Here is a 5,120-nt window from a genome sequence, read left to right on the forward strand (position 1 = left end):
ATTTATATTTGCAATATTTTTCTTAAATATAAATAAAAGCACTCATATAGACAAATAAGCAGAAATAGTTCTCACTGAATTTTCATATTCTAGATTTTTTTAATTAAATGGTGATGAAAGGTTGGCATTTAGATTTAGCAAACAGACACCTAAAGGAAATTTTAAAATTTGGCAGCAGACTGCCATGGTATTCATTTATGATAGTAATTTTGAAATCGCAGGCCTTATTCTGTAAGCAGCCTTTGATAGAGCTGTTTCAAAATGAGTGAGATTTATTTAAATCATTTCCTCCACCTAAAGAACTTGAGCTTGACAGACATGGACTAAACTAATCTAACCTGTTTTTCAATATCTGGATCTACTGGGAAGCCAGCCAACCCAGAAGAAATAAAAACTCTCTAATGTGGTAGAAACAAAATCACATATAGCATAGCTAGATGAAAAAAAAAATGTGGTTCTGGAAACCCACACTGATCTCAGTCGAAAGTGGACTGAATTTGTATGAATACCTGTACCAAAAATCAATCTTTGACTAAAAATGTAGAAGAGAAAAGTACAGTTAAATATGTGAATGGAAAATGGGCTTACTTTATATTGTATAGTGAGTCTTTCAGAGGCACAGCCTGACTGAATGCCAAAAGTATCAGGCGGAATTTCTGGCAAATATTTTGCCATCCCATACCTGGAGGCTGTGATGGGACTGCATCAGGATTAGCCTTGGAACATAGAGGATTCCTTTAAAAACAAAACTAAACTAAACAAAAAAACATGGAGGTATGGGGGCAGAAATAGTCCCAATAGTGCTAGTTCACCAATATAGGTGCACTCTGATTAGAAAGAACAGTAAGAAAGACAGAAGTTAGACCCACCCTAGAAACCTCAGATTGGGCTAACTGTTGGGGCCTCAGGGTTCTCTTGGTAGACTGGAGAATCAAGCAGAAATTGGCTACTTAGAAGAGACCAAGGAGAAGGAAAAGTCATAAAAGAGAGAGGGAATACACAAATAATAAATTTAGCTGATTTGATCACTGTGCCTCTGGAGAGACTCACCCGAAAATCAAAGGCACAAAATCTAATTGGCCTGAAGACATATTCCCAGCCAATAAAATTTATCTTAATCTTACCCTCACCTTCATCTTTATTAACATTATAATTATATTCTGGAGTTTATTCCTAAAAAATATCTTAGAGATTATCTAGCTCAAACTGTTCAATTAGAGGATATGAAAACTGAAACCAGAATCATTTAGTGATGGGCCCAAGGTTAGCTAATAAGTTAGTTGCCAGAATCTCCTTCAGACAACTAGGTCAAGTTTCTTATTATTCTATGCCAATGTTTGCCAATCCTCAGTCATTTCTGTCTCCTCTTCACTTTTTGCCTCATCTTAGTATCACCAATACTATCATTTTTTTCTGAAATTGATTCAGTTTTTACTTAATACATTTACATAAAGAAAAATAATTTTTATTATACTTGAAGTTCTGGGATACATGTGCAGAACGCATGCAGGTTTGTTACATAGGTATACATGTGCCATGGTGTTTTGCTGCACCTGTCAACCATCTACATTAGGTATTTCTCCGAATGCTATCCCTCCCTTTGCCCCCACCCAGCAACAGGCCCTGGTGTGTGATCTTCCCCTCCCTATGTCCATGTGTTCTCATTGTTCAACTCCCACTTATGAGTGAGAACATGCAGTGTTTGGTTTTCTGTTCCTGTGTTAGTTTGCTGAGAGTGATGGTTTCCAACTTCATCCATGTCCCTGCAAAGGACAAGAACTCATCCTTTTTTATGGCTGCATAGTATTCCATGGTATATATGTGCCACATTTTCTTTATCCAGTTTATCATTGATAAACTGGTTGGTTTCAAGTCTTTGTTATTGCAAATAGTGCTGCAATAAACATACATGTGCATGTGTCTTTATAGTAGAATTATTTACAATCCTTTGGGTATGTACCCAGTAATGGGATTGCTGGGCCAAATGGTACTTCTGGTTCTAGATCTTTGAGGAATCGCCACACTTTCTTCCACAATGGTTGAACTAATTTACACTCCCACCAACAGAGTAAAAGCATTCCTGTTTCTCCACATCCTCTCCAGCATCTGTTGTTTCCTGACTTTTTAATGATTGCCATCTAACTGGTGTGAGATGGTATCTCATTGTGGTTTTTGATTTGCATTTCTCTAATAACCAGTGTTGATAAGGTGTTTTTTCATATATTTGTTGGCCACATAAATGTCTTCTTTTGAGAAGTGTCTATTCATATCCTTCACTCACGTTTTGATGGGGTTGTTTTTCTTCTTGTAAATGTGTTTAAGTTCCTTGTAGATTCTGGAAATTAGCCCTTTGTCAGCTGGATAGAAAATTTTCTTCCATTCTGTAGGTTTTCTGTTCACTGTGATGATAGTTTCTTTTGCTGTGCAGAAGCTCTTTAGTTTAATTAGATCCCATTTGTCAATACTGGCTTTTGTTGCCATTGCTTTTGGCATTGCTTCATGACTACATGAAGTCTTTGCCCATGCCTATGTCCTGAATGGCATTGCCTAGGTTTTCTTCTAGGGTTTTTATACTTTTAGGTCTTAAATTTAAGTCTTTAGTCCATCTTGAGTTAATTTTTGTATAAGTTGTAAGGAAGGGGTCCAGTTTCAGTTTTCTGTATATGGCTAGCCAGTTTTCCCAACACCATTTATTAAATAGGGAATCCTTTCCCCATTTCTTGTTTTCATCAGATTTATCAAAGATCAGATGGTTGTGGATGTGCAGCGTTATTTCTGAGGCCTCTGTTCTGTTCCATTGGTCTATGTATCTGTTTTGGTACCAGTACCATGCTGTTTTGGTTACTGTAGCCTTGTAGTATAGTTTGAAGTCAGGTAGCGTGATGCCTCCAGTTTTGTTCTTTTTGCTTAGGATTGTCTTGGCTATTTGGACTCTTTTTTGGTTCCATATGAAATTTAAAGTAGTTTTTTCTAATTCTGTGAGGAATGTCAATCATGGCTTGATGGAGATAGCATTGAATCTATAAATAACTTTGGGCAGTATGGCCATTTTCATGATATTGATTTTTCCTATCCATGAGCATGGAATGTTTTTCCATTTGTTTGTGTCCTCTCTTATTTCTTTGAACAGTTGTTTGTAGTTCTTCACATCCCTTGTGAGTTGTATTCCTGGGTATTTTATTATCTTTGTAGCAATTGTGAATGGGAGTTCACTCATGATTTGGCTCCCTGCTTGTCTATTCTTGGTGTATAGCAATGCTTGTGGTTTTTGCACATTGATTTTGTATCCTGAGACTTTGCTGAAGTTGCTTATCAGCTTAAGGAGATTTTGGGCTGAGACAATGGAGTTTTCTAAATATACAATCATGTCATCTGCAAACAGGGACAACTGGACTTCCTCTCTTCCTATTTGAATACTCTTTCTTTCTTTCTCTTGCCTGATTGCCCTGGCCAGAACGTCCAATACTATGTTGAATAGGAGTGGTGAGAGAGGGCATCCTTGTCTTGTGCCGGTTTTCAAAGAGAATGCTTCCAGTTTTTGCCCATTCCATATGATATTGGCTGTGGGTTTGTCATAAATAGCTCTTATTATTTTGAGATATGTTCCATCAACACCAGTTTATTGAGAGTTTTTAGCATGAAGAAGTGTTGAATTTTATCGAAGGCCTTTTCTGCATCTCTTGAGATAATCAATCATGTGGATTTTGTCATTGGTTCTGTTTATGTGATGGATTATGTTTATTATTTTGCATATGTTGAACCAGCCTTGCATCCCAGGGATGAAGTCAACTTGATCGTGGTGGATAAGCTTTTTGATGTGCTGCTGGCTTCTGTTTGCCAGTATTTTAATGAAATTTTTGCATTGATCTTCATTAGGGATATTGGCCTGAAATTTTATTTTTTTGTGCCTCAATTTCAGAACTTATTATTGTTCTAGTCAGGGATTCGACTTCTTCCTGGTTTAGCCTTGGAAGGGTGTATGTGTCCAGGAATTTATCCATTTCTTCTAGATTTTCTAGTTTATTTGCATAGAGATGTTTATAGTATTCTCTGATGGTAGGTTGTTTTTCTGTGGGATCAATGGTGATATCCTCTTTATCGTTTTTTATTGTGTCTATTTGATTCTTCTCTCTTTTCTTTTTTATTATTCTGTCTAGTGATCTATCTATTTTGTTAATTTCTTCAAAAAACCAGGTCCTGGATTCATTGATTTTTTTGAAGGGTTTTTCATGTCTCTATCTCCTTCAGTTCTGCTCTGATCTTAGTTATTTCTTGTCTTCTGCTAGCTTTTGAATTTGTTTGCTCTTGCTTCTCTAGTTATTTTAATTGTGATGTTAGGGTATTGACTTTAGATCTTTCCTGCTTTCTCCTGTGGGCATTTAGTGCTATACATTTCTCTCCAAACATTGCTTTAGCTGTGTCCCAGAGATTCTGGTACATTGTGTCTTTGTTCTCATTGGTTTCAAAGAACTTATTAATTTCTGCCTTAATTTCGTTATTTACCCAGTAGTCATTCAGGAGCAGGTTGTTCAGTTCCCATGTAGTTGTGCGGTTTTGAGTAAGTTTCTTAATCCTGAGTTCTAATTTGATTGCACTGTAGTCTGAGAGACTGTTGTGATTTCCGTTCTTTTGCATTTGGTGTGGAGTGTTTTACTTCCAGTTATGTGGTCAATTTTAGAATAAGTGCGATGTGGTGCTGCTAAGAATGTATATTCTGTTGATTTGAGGTGGAGAGTTGTGTAGATGTCTGCTTGGTCCAGAGCTGAGTTCAAGTTCTGAGTTCTGTAGGTCTGCTTGGTCCAGAGCTGAGTTTAAGTCCTGAATATCCTTGTTAATTTTCTGTCTCATTGTTCTGTCTAATATTGACAGTGGAGTGTCAAAGTCTCCCATTATTATTGTGTGAGACTCTAAGTCTCTTTGTAGGTCTCTAAGAACTTGCTTTATGAATCTGGGTGCTCCTGTATTGGGTGCATATATATGTAGAATAGTTAGCTCTTCTTGTTGCATTCATCCCTTTACCATTATATAATGCCCTTCTTTGTCTTTTTTTTATCTTTGTTGGTTTAAAGTCTGTTTTATAAGAGACTGGGACTGCAACCCCTGCTTTTTTTCTTTCTTTT

This window comes from Pongo abelii, chromosome 4 (assembly GCF_028885655.2).
Source record: "Pongo abelii isolate AG06213 chromosome 4, NHGRI_mPonAbe1-v2.0_pri, whole genome shotgun sequence".
NCBI lineage: Eukaryota > Metazoa > Chordata > Mammalia > Primates > Hominidae > Pongo > Pongo abelii.